The sequence below is a fragment of the Silene latifolia genome, chromosome X (assembly GCF_048544455.1).
Source record: "Silene latifolia isolate original U9 population chromosome X, ASM4854445v1, whole genome shotgun sequence".
In the NCBI taxonomy this organism is placed as follows: Eukaryota; Viridiplantae; Streptophyta; class Magnoliopsida; order Caryophyllales; family Caryophyllaceae; genus Silene; species Silene latifolia.
The window spans coordinates 54,831,178-54,851,135 of record NC_133537.1 but is presented as its reverse complement, the minus strand read 5'-3'; the positions used below and the strand labels follow the sequence as shown (position 1 = coordinate 54,851,135).

The 19,958-nt window shown below is 36.9% G+C and overlaps 1 non-coding gene across 1 annotated transcript; it reads left to right on the top strand.

Moving 5' to 3' along the window:
* The first annotated feature begins 14,506 nt into the window (after nt 1-14,506).
* On the top strand, nt 14,507-14,613 carry LOC141625584 (small nucleolar RNA R71). Its single transcript, XR_012535356.1, has one exon. It is a non-coding gene; the product is annotated as a small nucleolar RNA R71 (small nucleolar RNA).
* The last annotated feature ends 5,345 nt before the right edge of the window (nt 14,614-19,958 follow it).

The window sequence follows — 19,958 nt, the reverse complement described above, 5'->3', positions numbered from 1 at the left end:
GACATGTTACTAGACATGTTATTTAAATAATGCATTTTTAACAAATTAAAAATCATTATATAAATGAAATAAATCACATACAAAAATTAACTAGTAATTCACAATTACAATTTCTTAAAATGGGTTATAGAATTATAAATCACAAATACTTGTATTTATAATAAACAATTCATTCTTTATTATAATTGTTTCATAAACAATAAATAAATCTTAAGTAATAAAACAATTTAATTACTTAGTACGAATCTTATTTAATCGAATTACAATAAGATACGTATTATTACTCACAAAATCATTTGTTCCAATTTAAGTAATTAATTAAATTGTATCGTCATACAATTAATTAATTATTTATTAAGAACGTTCCCTAGAGGTATGACCTTAAGGGATCAACTGATCACCACCGACACACGACAGTAATGTCAAACTCTAGTCATCCAATCATTACCGATTAATGTGGATCAGTTGACAATAAAATGTTACAATGTCTTATGTATTCTTAATATGAGATTTAAACATGTGATCGCATTATTGTCGAGGACACATACTCCTACAATCTCCCACTTGTCCGCGACAAGTGTGCGTCACCAATTCTCTTGTCCCATTACTATCTCACACTCAATGAAGGGTGTCTTGCATATCGTACTTACATTTGATCATATCATGAGTGGTTTCCTCGATCTGGAGAATAACTGTCTGACCGTAATTATCTACCATAGATACCTTCCGAGCGTGGCCACGCATTTCCAGTTCATTACTCTTCGAGTGGCCTTGAGATATAAGATAACCCTAACAGGGATGGACAATTCCTATTGCACTCTTCCTTTCGAATAGCCACAGCTCATCATGACCCAAAACAAGCCCATTGGACCCCAATTACGAAGGTCGCAGAACATAAATCAAAGTCACTCTGAAATTGCGCCATCTTGGGCGAACAGTCATTAGTCAAAGAATTGACTCATAAAAATACCATAGTAGCTCTCGCCACGACCAGGCTATAAAAAATTTCCAGAATTCTATAAGCGGTCATAAGCCCGACAGAGTGTCCCTCACAGTCTGCCTATGTGATCGACTAGTCATCTCTTATGACTCTATGGCACTCAAACTTGCCATCAATCGCATCACACTCTAGTTACTTCGAGATGTCACCTCATATAAGTAACTAGGGACGAATACTATGTTAATCCAGTTCACTTTAATGGGGTTCAATATTATTGTCTCAACAATCCCATTTGGATGTAACAAAGTACAGGATGAGTCAACGAAAACTCAAACAATAAATGTGATTATTACACACGAGTAGTCAATACCATATTACTATTCTATGTCTTATAATCATAAGTGTACTCATGCACTTGTGTAAAGCAATAAAAGTTTAGCTTGTGAACATACCATGTGTTCAAGTGTTCAAACTTTGTGAATTGCGATTTCCTTCAATTTCATGTTATCCCTTATAGCATGAATTTTACTAAGTACATGTCTAGACTTCATACTAGACATAGGTTCTTTAGCTTAAACGGAGCTTTTACAGTTATCACATAACTTGTGATGTGGGTTTAGGTGGACAACACTACTTATAGTTTTAAAGTTCACCACCCAATCACAACGTACATTGGTTCATTTCGTAGAATCTTGCAATTGATGACAATATAATACACTTTTCTAGTCTCTTACTCCTTATGTTAATAAATTGCCTAGGATTTTCACAAATCCAAATGAGTCTGGAAACTAGAGTTTGTGTAACCTCTTAACACACAACTTGTTACACTTCCAAACTCTAGAACAGATCATTAGTTCTCCTTGGGAATTCACGATGGTTCCTTAAGGCTTACCAATGACTCTTATATGGATTATTATATTATCGACTTATCATGCTCCAAGCATGTAATTCATCTAGGACATGTGCATCATGGCATACATGATTATACTAATAGCGGAAACATTAGCAATCCATTCATGTAGACAACATTTCTTAGGTTCGATAAATAACCATGATTCTATCATGGTAATTCTATATTCATCGACATGAATAACCTACTTAACTGGTTGATATCTTTAAGATGAAGGATCATCATCAACGCAAGATACTTATCTAAGTGCCAATCCAACATCTCATGTTTTAATAGATTCACATGATTTCCAATATCATCCAGAATTGAAAACCTAAATACTTATTTATAAAAGACAGTATATGCTCGTCATTCCCAATGAGTAATATGTTATACAATTCATGAAGGATGATTGCTCCCACTAAACTTCATGTCCAAGCATGACTGTCACCGACTCCCACTTAATTCCACATGTTTCGTTTTTGACAACTCATTCGAAACATTTCATGAATTGAAATAATCATTGCTTTACTAAGTATTTAGATAAAACCATATATGTCATTCACATATTTCTTTCAAAATACCCATTTGGAAAGAGGTTTCAATATATAACTTATTCATTTTCATAATGAGGTATAGCAATGTGTTTAAATCTTTAGCATAGCTAACAATTAACTTAGCTTTCGTAGACATCGACATGTCTCTCTATGAAACTCTTAATCATAAATTTCTATTTACTTTGGATTGGTCTCAACAATCCCAAATAAATCCATTTAGTTGGATAGATACCATTTTAGTTTCATAAGGATCTTAAGTAAAATGTCGAATTTTAAAATCTCTAGTTATATCCCTTCATAGATCAAAATCTTACAATCCAAGAACATCTTCTTCTGGTCTCCTCACGTGGTTCCCTCAAGAACATCTTCTTTTGGTCTCCTCACGTAGTTTCCTTACGAACATCTTCTTTTGGTCTCCTCACGTAGCTTCCTCAAGAACATCTTCTTTTGGTCTCCTCACGTAGTTTCCTTAAGAACATCTTGTTTTGGTCTCGTCTACATGAAGAGTTTGTGGCTAAATTCAAAGATAAATGCTCTTTTTCTCCAAAGATAGCTTTTGAGCCACAAAACAACTTAATACTGATGGAGACGAAAGAAAAACGTAGTACATATCAACTTAATAGTGATTTAATCGAGACATATTAAAAGGATAATTTGGACTAGGCGATTTAATTTTGATAGGTGTATCAAATAAGTCTGGCAACGTTCCCTTGTGTGAGTTCAACAACTCAATCAAAACTTCATAATTGATCTTACATAAGTAAGTTGTGACTTTAGTCACAATGGCATGAGGAGAATCGAATTCATAGCTCATGGACATATAATGACTTGATCATTATATTTGTCTTTTGATCAATTTAAGATGATGAAGATCTTAATGTTTCTAGAAGCAAGTAGTGTATGATGACAAATTTTAGAACAAACGATACGATAAAATAAGTGACTTGGGTTGCAAACCAAGTCACCAATATCCAAAATACAACCATTGTTTAATGAAACAACCAAATTTCCAAGTCAAACGAGGAAATCAAAATAGTTCCAAAATTTCAAAATACAACATCAAAATAAAGACAAAACAAAATAAAGCCAAGCTTCCACCGATCTAGCACCATGGGCGGCTACATCTAGCTTCCCTCAAGATCTTTTACGCTTGTTTTTATTTACCCTTGTCCTTGCTAGGATGCCCTAATTACAATAAAAAGAATAAATATCACAACTTGTATCAAAATACCAAAGTTGAGATTTGAAACATAAAAGATTGGGATAGTAATTTACCTACTGGAATAACTTTTCCAGCTTTGATATCGCCATGGTACTTAGTACAATTTCTCTTCCAATGCCCAACACCATTATAATAGTGGCATTTGTCCCTGGATGGGGCACCCTTCTTGGGCTTAGAGGAGCTAGCTTCACAAGCTTTTCCTTTGTTCTTGTAGGGAGTTTGCTTCTTTCCCTTGTGACCACCTTTCTTGAAATTCCCTTTGCTCTTTTGATTAATGTTGAGCACATCCTTGGTGGTGCTAACACTTAGCCCCATGTCCCTCTCGGCTTGCACAAGCATTTTGTGCAATTCATCGAGGGACACTTCCAGGTTTTGCATATTAAAATTCACCCTGAATTGAACATATGCCTTAACCTTGTTTAAGGAATGAAGAATTCTATCAATGATGAGTTCCTCGAGAATCTCTACCTTTTGCAATTTTAAAGTCTCAACATGCTCCATCAACTTGAGCACATGAGGGCTAACTTTTTGGCCCTCCTTAATATTGAGATCAAAGAATGCGGATGCCGCTTCATATTGAATTATCCTCGGAGCTTGTGAAAACATGGTCACAAGCTTCGTATAGATCTTATAGGCGGTGCTAATCCTTATAGCACTCTTTTGGAGTTTGGCCTCCATTGAGAAGATCAACACATTTTTTATCACGGACAACTCCTTTTGGTAAGTCTCATAGGCTTGCCTAGCGGCGGGGGTAGATCTAGCGGTAGGTGCGGCGGGAGAGGCCTCGATAAGGTAACAAAGCTTGTCGTCACCCTCCATGGCCAAGCGAAGTTGTGCGTCCCAATAGGCGAAATTGGACCCATTCTTTTCTAATTTACAACGATCCATGAAGGATCGGAGCCATGAAACATTGGTGAGAGTGTTCGAACTAGTGGTTGCGGATGAATGTGGAGTTGCCATTGCGATTGAGAAACAATATATGACTACAAAATTAAAAATGAAGGAATTAATAAACACCTATTGTTTTAATAATACTTGTAAACATTTTAAACAAGTTTTAAGTATTTATATAGTGACCTCTACCCAACTATTATAAATGATCCCGAGATCCAAATTCATATTAACTTGGACACGGTGAGCCGATTCATTCCTTATTAATATAACTCGGTGGATTAACTCTTTTATCGATTCTACTTCTAGAACTCTCGGTCGATAAAATTACTCTAATATTTATCTTTAGCCCGTAACACATGCGACTACGGTCACGAATACTTCCGTTGAGCTCAATCCAAATTTCGATCTAATAATATTTTACTACCCACTTACCCAACGTAACAAGTTTAGCACCCCGGTTAGCCGAGCCTACTTCCTTATGAAATTGGGATTCATAGTTTCTACTATTTGGTAAGGCTAATTCGCAATTATTATTTAGTGAGAGGTCTTGTCAATTTATTATCTATCACGTTTTAAGTGAACGAAAGCGATGAACTACGATAATTTTAATTGACACGGTCGATGACTCGATAAAAAGATATGTGTGTGAGGTTATGGTGATTTGGCTATGCATGCAAACATATAAAACAAATGCAAAGCATAAAGATAAAATCCTAGTATGGCCTTCCTAAAATAGTAAAACAAATAAACTATTTACAACGTCGGAAACCAACTCCTTTGGTCCCTTGAACTTCATTTGGCACGCACTCCAAGGCAACACCGTCTTTGTTGGACCGCCTTCTTGAATGGCACCGTCTTCAAGGAACTCCGGAATAAATAAATTACATAGCTTTTCTAATTTATACAATATAAAATAAAAACAAAACTAAATAAAATAAAAGTGATACGAGATCAAATTAATTACAACCGAATCGATATCCCCATTCATTTCGGGAAATACCAATTTAAAACTAAAGCCATACAAGGTACAAATTACATAATTCAAAATTACATAAAATAAAATATGACAATCATACTAAAAATCCAGCATTAATATATGTATAAAACATGCCATGTTATGTGCCAAATCGCCCTATTTAAGCTAATATCGTATATATGGTCCGGTTTTATGGATTATTGTGACAATAAACCTATTAAAATCAGAAAATATTACATAACTCACATCTATGTCCAAGTTAATTACTCCAACCATCTTAGGACTCAAAATTTAGTCTTCACTAAACATTTGACAATATTTTAACTTGATATTTTATTATTACTCTTTAAACATCTATTATTCATAATAATAAAGAAATAATTTCCAACTAAGTCATAAAAATTCAAAAAATTTCAAAATCATAATTTTGTATATTCTGGAAAATTCCCAACATTCCAAAACTTTAATAAAATTTGCCCTTAGATTATCTTAATTTATTTTACAAATAAATCGTATAAAACATAAATTTGACACTTTAATTCAAAATTAAACATAAAATTCTGCAATAAATAAAAATTAAAATTTTTGAATATTCTTGAGAAGTTTCTAGAACCTGGAAATGACAAATTTTAAGCCAAAATCGAATTTTTATATTCTTGACTATTAAAGTTGCTATTTATCAATTTATATTCCATAAAAATTAATAACCATTAAAATCATAATAAAATTAATATGCAACTTTATATCTGATCTTCATATCATATATAAAACATTGGGTAAAATTTTCATGCCATTAAATTTATTTTAGCTATTTTTGCCAAAATTAGTCACTATTTATTCGATTTTTACAACTAAAAAATCATAAATCATGCAACATTAAACCATTTGATCTAAAAATTTACATACAGTGTGTAAATATTGCATGTGACAACATACTAAATTTTCATGGGTAGGAACAAAGTCTAACCATTTTTAACATAAATACCTCTATTTAATCGACTTTTAACATGTAAAAATCAAAAATCATGCAATATAAAACCATTTTATATGAAATTTTCCATACAATTTGTAAAATAAGCATGTGAGGTCGTGTAAAAATTTCAAGGTCAGAATCATAGTCTAACTATTTTTAGCATTTTAATTGTCATTTTACTCAATAAAATGTAATAAAAATACAAATAATCAATTTAAATAGCAATAAATTACCATAAATCATCAAAATGACCTAAAATCAATTTAGGACCAGAATGTTTAACATGCAATATTTTCGTGGCATTTATCTTCATAAATTACAAATTTTCAGTTTTATCTGTTAACATATTAACTCGAAAAAAACAAAACCGATTATGCATGCAATAAATCATGCTCTGATACCAATTGTAAGATTCATTAATCTCTTATTAGACTCTTCTAATAACTAAGTGTTTATTAGTTTAGTCATAAACTAAAAGGAACTTATGAATGCATAACAATTTAAATAAAAGAGAAGAAATTTAGACATTCTTACAAGGAGGGCCGAAATTGGTTTATACTAAATTGGTCTCCTACCAAGTTAGTCTTCTTAAGAATAATCCAAATGCCCCCAAAAACTTAGATCTAGTAGCAAGATCTACACCTTAAGGATTTGTACCAAGAAAATCCTTCTTAATACAAATATTAATTTAGTTACTAGAAATTAATATTTGTGTCCTTAAAATAAGACTTAAAATTATTTTAGTTACTACAACTAGTAATAATAATATTATGATTTTGTGAGTTTTCTTCTTAAGAAATTTTTACAACAAAATAGAGAGAAAAATCTTGCTCTCTAGATAATGAATGATAAGAATGAATTAGAGAGAGGTAGGAAATACACTACTTAAGTGTATAAGGGGGGAGTACACCGGTTTTTGCATGGGTAGAATGCCCAATACCTTTGCATTTTTCTCTTCTCAAGGGTGTAGGTATGCATACCTATGATTAGTAGGTAATCATCATTACAACCCACTAATTTATATTAATTAAGGCAGAAATCCTCCTACCTCTTCCATTTACACGGCACATACATGCCTAATATTGATCCATTTTAACTTTGTTAAAATGTTAATTTGTATTTGTGACAAATTGGACATGTTACTAGACATGTTATTTAAATAATGCATTTTTAACAAATTAAAAATCATTATATAAATGAAATAAATCACATACAAAAATTAACTAGTAATTCACAATTACAATTTCTTAAAATGGGTTATAGAATTATAAATCACAACTACTGGTATTTATAATAAACAATTCATTTTTTATTATAATTGTTTCATAAACAATAAATAAATTTTAAGTAATAAAACAATTTAATTACTTAGTACGAATCTTATTTAATCGAATTACAATAAGATACGTATTATTACTCACAAAATCATTTGTTCAAATTTAAGTAATTAATTAACTTGTATCGTCATACAATTAATTAATTATCTATTAAGAACGTTTCCCTAGAGGTATGACCTTAAGGGATCAACTGATCACCACCGTCACACGACAGTAATGTCAAACTCTAGTCAGCCAATCATTACCAATTAATGTGGATCAGTTGACAATAAAATGTTACAATCCCTTATGTATTCTTAATATGAGATTTAAACATGTGATCGCATTATTGACGAGGACACATACTCTAACAATTCGGACTCCTACATCTCCCATACAAAGCCTCAAACGGTGCCATACCTATACTGGTGTGATAGCTGTTGTTATAAGAAAACTCAATTAGGTCCAACCTCTGTTCCCAGCTACCTCCAAAATCCATAACACAAGCTCGCAGCATATCCACTAAAGTTTTGATGGTCCTCTCTGTCTGGCCATCTGTCGCAGGATGAAATGTTGTACTCATCTTTAAGGTAGTTCCCATCAACTCCTGCAACTCTTTCCAAAACCGTGATATGAACCTCGCATCTCTATCGGACAGTATATCCTTAGGCACCGCATGTAAACGAACCACATGCTTCCGATAAGCCAAAGCTAACTGTATCTTGGTCCAATTATCTTTCATCGGCACAAAATGAGCTGACTTGGTCAGACGATCCACTATAACCCATATCATGTTATTACCCTATTGACTCCTCGGTAAACCCACGATAAAATCCATAGAAATGGACTCCCACTTCCACTCAGGTACCTTAAGAGACTGAATCTTACCTTGTGGTCGACGCTGCTCCCTTTTAACTCTCTGACATGTCAAACAACAGGCCACAAACTCAACTGTTTCCTTCTTCATCCCAGGCCACCAGAAAGTCTTCTTCAAATCTTTATATAACTTGTCACCGCCTGGATGTACCGAGTATGGTGTGCAATGAGCCTCGGTCATGATCGTCTTTTTCAACTCCTCATCACTAGGAACACACCATCTCCCATCGAATCTCACACTGCCATCTGTATGAATAGAGAATCTAGAAACTGTCCCTTTCTCTACTCCCGCTCTCCACTCCTCAATCTTGGGATCCAAAGCCTGTTTCCTGCGAATATCATCATAAAGGTCTGGCTCCACTGTCAAATCCCCTATAGCATCCCCTTTCTGTATCATATGTATCCCCATCTTCCCCACCTCATCTCTCAACCTCATCAAAGACATAGCTGTGCAAAGAGAATGCGCACTCTTCCTGCTCAAGGCATCTGCAATCACATTAGCTTTCCCTTCATGGTATACAATATCCATGTCATAATCCCCAATCAGCTTCATCCACCTCCTCTATCTCATGTTCAGCTCCTTTTGAGTGAATATGTACTTGAGAATCTTATGATCTGAAAACACCTTAAAAGTCGCCCCATAAAGATAGTGCCTCCAAATCTTGAGAGCAAACACAACCGCACCCAACTCTAGATCATGTGTCGGATAGTTCTCTTCATAAGGCTTCAGCTGCCTAGAAACATAGGCAATCACTTTCCTGTTCTGCATCAACACAAAACCCAACCCATTCTTTGAAGCATCTGTATACACCTCAAAGTTCTCACTCCCTTCAATTAATGCTAAGATTGTTGCTATGGTCAAACGCTCCTTTAAGGTTTGGAACGCCGTCTCACAACTTTCATCCCAACGAAACCTGTTTTCTTTCCTCATCAAAGTTGTCATCGGTCTGGCTATCTTAGAAAAGTCTTTCACGAATCGTCGAAAGTACCCTGCCAAACCCAAGAAACTCCTGATCTCAGCCACATTCTTCGGTGCATCCCATCGAGTAATTGCCTCTATCTTTGCAGGATCCACAGCTACACCCTTCTTTGAAATCACGTTCCCCAGAAAAGCAACTTCCTCTAACCAGAACTCATACTTAGACAACTTTGCATACAGCTGATTGTCTCGCAAAGTCTGCAACACTATCCTCAAATGCTCCTCATGCTCCTCCTTAGTCTTAGAAAAGACTAAGATATCATCGACAAAGACCACAACAAACCGATCCAAGAACTGACTGAAGACCCGGTTCATCAAATCCATTAACATTGTTGGTGTATAAGACAACCCAAATGGCATCACAACATACTCATAGTGACCATACTTCGATGTAAAAGCTGTCTTTGAATATCCTCCTCCCGAATCTTCACCTGATGATTACTCGACCTCAAATCGATCTTAGAAAAGACCGTTGCACCGTTCAACTGATCAAACAAATCATCTATCCTCGGTAAAGGATACTTGTTCTTAACTGTAACCCTGTTCAGCTCTCTATAATCGATGCATAGCCTCAAATTGCCATCTTTCTTTTTCACAAACAAGACTAGTGCTCCCCACGGTGATAGACTAGATCTAATGTATCTCTTCTTAATCAGTTTATCCAATTGTTTCTTCAGCTCTTCTAATTCCTTAGGACCCATACGATACGGTGCCTTAGAGACTGGCCCCATCCCCAGTTTTAACTCAGCACTAAAATCTATCTCCCTCTTTGGTGGCAACCCCGGTATCTCATCTGGAAAGACATCTGGAAACTCTCCCATCACTGGTATCTGCTCAACTGTCGGACTCTCCATACTATGATCTCTCATATAGCATAAGATCAACGGACACCCCTTCCTCAGATAGGACTTCAAGATCACTGCTGCAATCAACTTAACTTTGGGTTTGACAACAAACCTACGATAAGACACACTAATCCCCTTGGGACCTCTCAAAGAAACTCTCTTTTGATGACAGTCTATCTTAGCCTTGTACTTACCCAACCAATCCATACCAACTATCATCTCAAAACCCTCCAAAGGAAACTCTAAAAAGTCCACTGGTAGGTCAACCGCCCACTTGATACAGACTCACCCGACGGTATAAAAACTTCCTCTTTTACAGACTCATACTCACTCAAACCCAAAAGCTTAGCATGACTCGATGATACAAACGACTGTGATGCTCCCGAATCAAACAAAACAAAGGTAAAGACTCCATTAACAAGAAAAGTACCGGTGATAACGTGAGCATCATCCTCAGCTGCTTTCTTCTCCATCCTAAACAGCTTACCACTGGTCTTCTGCCTACCTCCTTGGACAGTACTAGCTGAGGTAGATAGCTTAGCAACCGACTCCTGGTTGTTGTTGTTCGTCGCCGGTCTCTGATATGAATTACCGCCATTGCGGTTAGCCCTGCCGTTGTTATTACTCTGACCACCCCGGATATTCCACGACCCAGCCGGCCTGTTACTAGCATAACGTTGCGATGGACCCTGAGAGAAACTCCCCTGTGACGGTCTCTAGAAACTCCCACTCACAGCACTGGTACACTCATGCCTCTTGTGGCCCATATCGCCACAGTTAAAACAACCCCAACTTCTGCTACCACCACCACGGCCACGCCCATAAGAAGCTCCAGCACTAAACCCCGAACCTAATGAGTATGCCCTCACCTGGTTATGGCCGCCCCTCTTATAATTAGACTGACCACCACCATCGCTCTCAGCCTTCCTCTTCTCAGAAGCCCTATCTCAGTTCTCCTTAGTCAGCTCTACCATCCTCTCAGCTCTCCCTGCACGCTTATACACCTCCTTAACATCAGTAAGGACTCCTACCGATAACTTCTCTATGATATTGGGTGTCAACCCCTTCTCGAATATCAACGCCAAGTTCTCTTGGCTCAGCCCCATGTCCTCAGCATACCTAGATTTCTCGTTGAACTTATGGTAGTACTCAGCAACGGTCATGTCAGAAGTCATCTTAAAGTCGTCAAACTCCTCCCTTAGCTTACTACGCACATTCTCTGGCACAAACTCTCGCCTCATAGCTCTCTTAAACTCATCCCATGGTATCACAGGTAACCCCTCTTTCACATATAAATCCAAAGCACTCACATTAACCTTATCCTACCATTCATCAGCTGCTTCCCTCAAGTAGAACGCAGCTTGTTCCACTTGAAGCTCCTCTGGGCAATGAACCAGATTGAGTATATTCTCCATCTCTCTATGCCAATTATCCATCAAAATTGGCGCCCCGGTTCCCAAGTACTCCTTAGGATTAAATCTCCCTATATGTATACTTATCTTGTAGTGATCTGGTCCCGCCTCTTTATCTTTCCCCACTTTCTTCAAAGTCTCAGTAAGAGCATCTTGGTGCTCCAACATCTTAACAATCTCGTCCACACTCATGTTTTCGGCCCTAGCATACAACGCGTTTCTTTTCGGCAGCATCTTGGAACTATATAAGAAAAGGTAAGATGAACACACATCCCATAACTCAAAACACGAAACCGACATGTACAGCACCTACTCGATCGAGTGCCATAACCCACTCGATCGATTTGAGGTCACTCGATCGAGTTGCCCACTTACTCGATCGAGCGTCTCGACTCCAGAACCTGACCAGAAAGCTCCCAAAAACGTACTCGATCCAGCCAACCTCCCACTCGATCGAGTTGACCCCACTCAATCGAGTGCCCTATCCTACTCGATCGAATGCCAAAAACAGACTACTGCCCAGAAACGGAAAACCACCTAATTGACCGAGTTGCACTCACTCGATCGAGTCACTCACCTACTCGATCGAGTGCCCCCCACTCGATTGAGTCATGCAGACTCGTATACTACCCGCATGTTCAAACTCATACTTCCAACTATCTATACTCTTATGTAAAACGACAAACAACAACATATATATACATATCTCTTTGTATACTCAAACAACGATAACTTCCCTTCCATGTTTCTAATATGCCACGTTATAAATCAACTATCATGCCATTCATATATTCAATCAACAACCTGTATAATCATATCATCATATTCCCTCACTACATATCTCCTATCCTCCACATACTAGCGACCACCTATTCATACATCACATTACTATATAGATACATAACACACAAGGTAAACAGATAGCGATCCCGACTCACATCCCATGGTGAGCAGTTCAAAGTTGTAAGGCGAGTTCGCGACTTTAGGACGTCTCCCAAGTCTTTGCATTAGCTCCTACAACTCCTATCCCGGTTCATTTTAGTTTGACTCCCTATGTTCATTAGGTTCATTGGTTACAGGTTTCAAGATCGTCTCTCTGATACCACTTTGTAACACCCTCATACTCCAAGTGCCTTTCCAGAACCACTTAAGATATGAGAATGCTACCATCTCGATTACCCAAGGCAATAATAATCAAATGGACAATAACGAAATGTACTTGAACAGTAATAAAGTTTAAGTGATACAACCAAAACCAAAACTATTAAAAGAAAATACAGAGGTTCTCAAAACTGTCAACTACTAAACAACTAAATAGTGTTCGACACAGCGGAAGACTTCTAAAAACAGCAACGCGGTGACTCATCCTAGCTAACCCATGTGCATCGTCTCATACCTGCTCAATAACTGCTCAACATCCCCGAATGGATCACCACGGTTTTTAAAACATTTAAACGGGGTCAGTACTAATTACATAAAAACAACAGCTGCAATGAAATCATATTATAAACAACTCAATCAACACATCGCAATCACCACAACTCCACCCCATCTCCTCATATCTGACTACACAGTAAAGTGTGTAGCCCGGCTAGAGTACCCATTGCAACAAGTACTCCTCGCCGCCAGTGGGGGACCGCAGCCTTTCCCACCTAAGCCCCGCTCTTCTCCATCGAGCGATAAACCCATGTTCATTAATGTGCACATCCCTTCTTTGGCGGGTTCCACAGAAGGCGAATCAAGGGCGTGAAGCCACTCCCGTAAGTGACTCCACTCAGCCACGGACGCACCCCGAAGATCACAGACAGTTATACAACGATAATCACATTACACTACCAACAATCACCAAATCAGAATCCAATGCCAACACGATATAAAACAACAACAATTACCAACAAATTTTATGTAACCAATACTGAGTAGGGAAACCCTACCTGGAATGCAAACACCACAGACGGTCAAGCAGCTAATCAGAATCTTTCCTCAATGAAACCTCCTCTTATAACACGTATACATACCATTACCATTACAATCATAAATATCACTAAAAAACCCCCAATATTACCCAGTTAGGGTTTAACCAACCTTAACGAAACATTATAAAAATTATATAAAAAGCTTACCCTCGACACAACGATCACAACGGCGTAAAGAACGAGATGATCCGACACTTCTAGCCTTGGGATTTGCTAATAATGCGGTGAAAACGAACAACTTTCAAACTTCTCTAGAAAGGTTTTAGGATGATAAAAGTGTTAAGGAAAAGTGACGAAAGCTTTATATACTAATCCCATATTATTAACAAAACCCGTCAAAAATCACCCGTAAGACACACTTACTAGATCGAGTAAGTGACTTACTCGATCGAGTGACCCTTACTCGATCGAGTCCCCAACTTACTCGATCGAGTACCCTACAGGCAGACTACTGTTTTGCGTAAAAATCTACTTACTCGACAGAGTAAGCCCCACTCGATAGAGTACCCAGAGACACATAAAACCGTAGTATTACATCCTACATGATCAAATGCTCCCCCCCCCCCCCCCCCCCCCACGGAGGCATTCACTATCTCTTTGGTCCTTGGTAGCAATGTTTGAAAGAAAGTTTGGGTGATGTACCAAGCCGGAATCCCATGATGTGGACAACGTGCAAGAAGGTCTTGGAACCTATCCTAAGCTTCCCATAGAGACTCTCTTTATTCTTGTTGAAAAGTAGTTAACTCATTATGGATCATAGCGGTCTTGGAGGATGGGTAATACTTGGCTAAGAAAGCCTTGGCTAAGGCGTCCCATGTAGTGAATGTGTTCGGTACATGAACATTTAGCCAACGATCCGCTTTGTCCCTTAGAGAGAATGAGAACAACATCAATCTCAAAGTATCTTCCGGTACTCCATTGCGCTTCAACATTGCAACCTTGCTCTTAAACTTTCTAAGATGGGCATGTTCATCTTCATCAATATGCCCACCAAAGCTATCCTTCTCAATGAGGCAAACTTGGGCAGGATGTATTTCAAAATTGTTAGGGGCAAGGGTGCCAAAGTTGATTGGATCGGAAGTGTCATCGTGGTTTAGTCGGTTATGATCTCGTAAAGCAGCCAATTGTGGATTTATAAGAAGTGTATTTGGTATTTCGAGATTGTGGAAAGGATTTTATATGAATGGATCAATGGTGATGGTTGTTTGCGCTTGTATAGTGGTTTCTAGGTGCGTTAGGGTGATTACTGTTGCTTGGTTTAAGGAAGTTTGAGAGGTAATGCGAACCCCTGATAAAGTCCTAATCCGTAAAGCTCGAAAAAGCCTTTCTGGTTCCAGATCGTTAAACAAAGGATTCCCGTTTCCTCTAGGCATACACATCAGGAAAAAGTTAGTCTCCTAGTGATTTTAGGCACTAGGGATAAGCAATAAGACAATCACTCTACAAGAAACAAAACACTCCTCAAATAAGCAAACAAAAGACACCAAGACTAAAGCTAATACTCTTAACTAACTAAGTACAATCTAACGCCATCCCTGGCAACGACACCATTTTCACAGTGGGTTTGGCATTGAACCCACTTCAAATAATACTTATAAACTCAACTATTATGTAGCTAGCGGTCGAGTTCGAACACGAAGATGGTATGGAGTTGAACTTAATTTGTTTAAGTCTAAGTTTAATCAAAAAGCAAGGGAGTTGGTGAAATTATGATGTAGCTCTTAATTGCGCACATTTAGTCCCCCAATTGAACCCAATTTTGCATACTAATATAGCATTTATGGCCATTTTATCCGTCAAATTCTTTATATTTTGCTTTCCTAGTGCATTTTATATGTTTTATAGGAAAGGAGATAATGAGGCGGAATTCTCGTCTCTCGCGCATATTTGGAAGCTTGTTGACGATCTTGGATAGACTAGTACGAAGAGGAGGAAAGAATGATGACCAAGGATGTAGGAATAAAGAGTATATAGGATCATAAGCCTAAAAGCAAGAAAAAGGGTTCTACAGCTCAACCCACTTGGTCATTTTCAACCCACTCGAGTTGAAGCTCAGGACACGCGTTTTTCACTCGGGACGAGCGGATTGTTATGCAGCAAGCTTTTCTTTGCAAGGGGAGTCACGCGTGTCCTTGAGGGACTTGCAAGCTAGGACGTGCATGGCCTTGCGGGACTTGCAAGACACCAATCTTCTCTTAAGAACTTAATCGTCATTTAAGCCCTTTGTAACCCTAATTCTTGTACTTAATTTTTAGTATAAATACCCCATTGTATTACCTAGCTAAATGACCAATTCTCTCCTAGATAAAAACCTCTGTTAGATTAGATTAGGAGTAGATTAGAATAGATTATCCTTTAATCATTCCACAAAATTACACATTAATCTTTCCTTAATTATTGTTCAAGTTTATTATTGGGTAATTGAAGTTTATTGGGTTATTATTGAAGAATTGCAACTCTTCATGAATCAATCAAGTTTTCTTCTATTATTCTTTCCTTTCCAATTGTTCATCTTAAGTTTGGTATAATCTCTTTACTCTTTACTATTTATTGTTAATTTCCTCATTCTTTAATCATGTTTATACTTATTGTGATGATTGACACCATTGATAACATGTCTTCCATGATAATGAGTGAGTAGTTACTTAACTAGGGCTAGTGGGGGATTAGGGGAATTAATCATGGGAAAGATTTATGCTTAATGAGTTCGTATGAATGCTTGCTTATTGTTCTTCAACTTGTGCATATATCATGTTTGATGAAATGCTTGATTAACAACCTAGCATGTTTCTCTTATCCTTTCAACAAGGCTTGTAAGATATAAACAAACCCAAGCCTTGTTAGACCTTGCATATTGTTGAATAGGAAAAACCCAAGTCGACTTGTAGGTGTTGTAAAGTCTTAACCGGCTCGGCTCCGAGATGTAAGTTTCCCTAGGAGTTGGTTTATCATGCATGTAGTTTAATAGAAAGAATTAAGTCGACTTGTAGGTGTTGTAAAGTCACAAATGACTAGGCTCCGGGACCCAAATATTCTTATGAATTATGTGACATGAACTAACTTAATTCCAACAATAATAAATTGCTTGCATCTATATAACTCATTTATACTATCTTACCATGATTCCCTTATGATCCCATGACATCCTAGTATCCTTTATTATTTGTTAACATCTTTATTTGCTTTATTGCTTGTTTTACTTTATTGCTTTCATTAGTATCGAATCAATTAATTCCAATCAATTGTGACAACCCTTAGCGCAACTACGATTAGATTGAACAATACAAATACCCCCGTCCTTTGGGTTCGACCCCGACTTGCTTGTTATGCTAGTAGTTGGGTATAAATGTGTTTGAGATCGGATAACGACACGCTCATCAAAATGACACCGTTGCCGGGGACGGTGTTGTGTATTTGAATCGTTCTTTAGTCTAGCTTTAGTTATATTCTTCTTCTTGAGTTTTATTGTACTTGTTCTATGTCATATGCTCACCATGTCTACATTCACTTTTTGGCAATTCTATAATGAGTCATTTGATAAGTATATTGCAAGATTTGAAGAATATATGACTTATGCTTGGCATCATGATTTTACTCTTTCAAATTATGAAGCATGTTGTGTTGTTTATAATGGCATGAAACTTGAAACCCGCAACTTAGCATTTCACGTCAGTGGTGGTAGGATATGTGAGATGAGTTGTGAGGAATTTTGGGAATTTGTTGAGTTCATGACCATCCAATGTCTTAATAAAATTGTACATGACATCTTTGAAAGTGCCAAGGAAGGTATGGAAGCGATAAAAACCACATTTCAAATATTCATTGAGGAAAACTATGATGAAAATGAGATTTGTGAGAATGAGACACCTTCATATAACCTTGAGCCAACCTACTATGTTCACAAATTTGCCCCTCCTTGGGAAGATGGTGTGATAGATGAAGAGAGTGACGATGAGGAGGAGTACATTCTTGATTGTGAAACCAATGCTTGGATGCCGTCATCCTTCTCTTATTTTGTAACAATGAACCCAACTTCCATGGAATTTGATGTTAATGGGCAAAGTGAGAGTGAGATGGATGTGATCTTGAGTGAAAACTCACCCTTTGAGGATGATCTTTTAGAGGGAGATAATTGTGTTGAGGTTGGTGAGCCCTGTTACGACAACCCCTTTGATAATGGACCTTGTTGGGATGAGGATTATCGTGACATTTGGGATCCCCAAATAGACACCGTCGAAGTCACCTTGAATGATAATGAGAGTACTTGCCTTGAGTGTGGTGACTTTGACTATTTGGAGGACGAGTTGAGTGAAATGTTAAATTACTTGTTTCATGTTCCTTCCATCCATCACATCTCTTATGATTTTTGTCATAGTGTTCTTAACATGATTGTTCGGTCTATTACTTGGGCATTTTTCAATTGTATAATCTTGTGTTGTTATCCATGCCTATTTATATCTCACTCCCAAAAATTTGACCAACTTCTACGTGCTTTGAGTGCTAGTGATAATTTTCTATGAAATTGTTTAGTGACAATCTTTGGTTTGATGGAGTTCCTCAATAACCATTAACTTGTATATATGCATTTAGTGTAGATTTGCATTCATTTAATAAATTACATGAGAGATGAAAGGGAGGTATCTCATATTTTGATTGAGCTTTTTGAAGGAAATTAATTAAAATGAGAAGGTACCAAATGTAAAGAAATGAAGAAAATGGAGAATTTGGGCTTGTGAACATCTTTGTTATCATTAAAAAGGTGTTGGGTCAAAATTGCTTGAAATCTATGGGTCCCAACTGAAAGATCGTAGATCCATATTAGACTCTCTAATAAAAATTAAATTATCTCATAATTTGTCATTTTGGTGATATATGTAACATGCATGCAAATATAAAAGCATAAAAATGAAAGTTACGGAAAAACAATTTCCTTACATAGATTTTTATGGTAATATGGGCACAATCAAGATCTCCTACCTTGATTGTTCTTGAGCTTATAACAAAAGGATGATCCTCCTAACAAATCTTCAAAGAGAAGATCTCCTAACAATGTGCACCCAAGAACTCAACCCAATTAATCTAACAAGTATTTACTAGTAACTAGTTAGAATAATTCCCTTGATAATATGTAAATATTACTAACATACTTAGTAATTATTCATTTTAGTTTACTAACAACTTAGTAAAGGATGATAATTATTTTAGAGAGATAAGTAGTTTTTGTTCACATACAAAACACATGAATGAGGTAGCTTGCAAAAATGAACAAAAAATGGTCTTAATAGAGGGCGAAAACCGGGTGGGAGGGGTAGTGTGTAGGAGTGCACTTGTTTCAATTTTTGTCTAAAAACATTATGACATGCACAATGATCATATGACACTTATGGAAGAAAAACAAGTAAAAGTGAAATGATTATGATCATCCACTAACTTCATTTACACGGTCCAATGTCCCATTTACGGGTCCATTTTGGTTCTTATATTTGTCGCACAAATACGTGTAAATTTTATTTAAACATCGCTTCATGTTTAAATGCTTCCAATTAATTTCCTCCAAATCTCTCCGTAAACATACGTGTACCGCTACACATATTATTTTGTGTACTAATATTAATCACATTAATCAATTAGTACAATTTTAGTGAATTAACAATTAATTAACTAAAACCCGTGTCCCATAATTTATTATTCAATTATCGCATAATTAAATAATAACTGTCGTGCCTCGAGTTTGCAACTCGAAATCTCTCTAAAATAATCGACTAACCTTTTAGTCTATAAATCAAGGGACTAAATAAATTGTTTCTCATACAATTAATTAGATATCAATTGGGGTTCGTTCCTATAGGTGTGACCGAAAAGGGCAGTTGATCACCGCCGTCTCACGACAATAACGTCAAACTCTAGTCAGCCAACCGTTATCGATTTACGTTAATCAACTGACGAGGATCAAATAATTAAATATCTGATAATATTCCTTTAATGAGATGTAAACGCACTATTGTGGAGGACACTAACTCCAACAATCTCCCACTTGTCCGACACAAGGTGTGCGCTACCAATTCTCTTGTCCGTTTTAATCTTCCACTCAATGCAAGGTGTC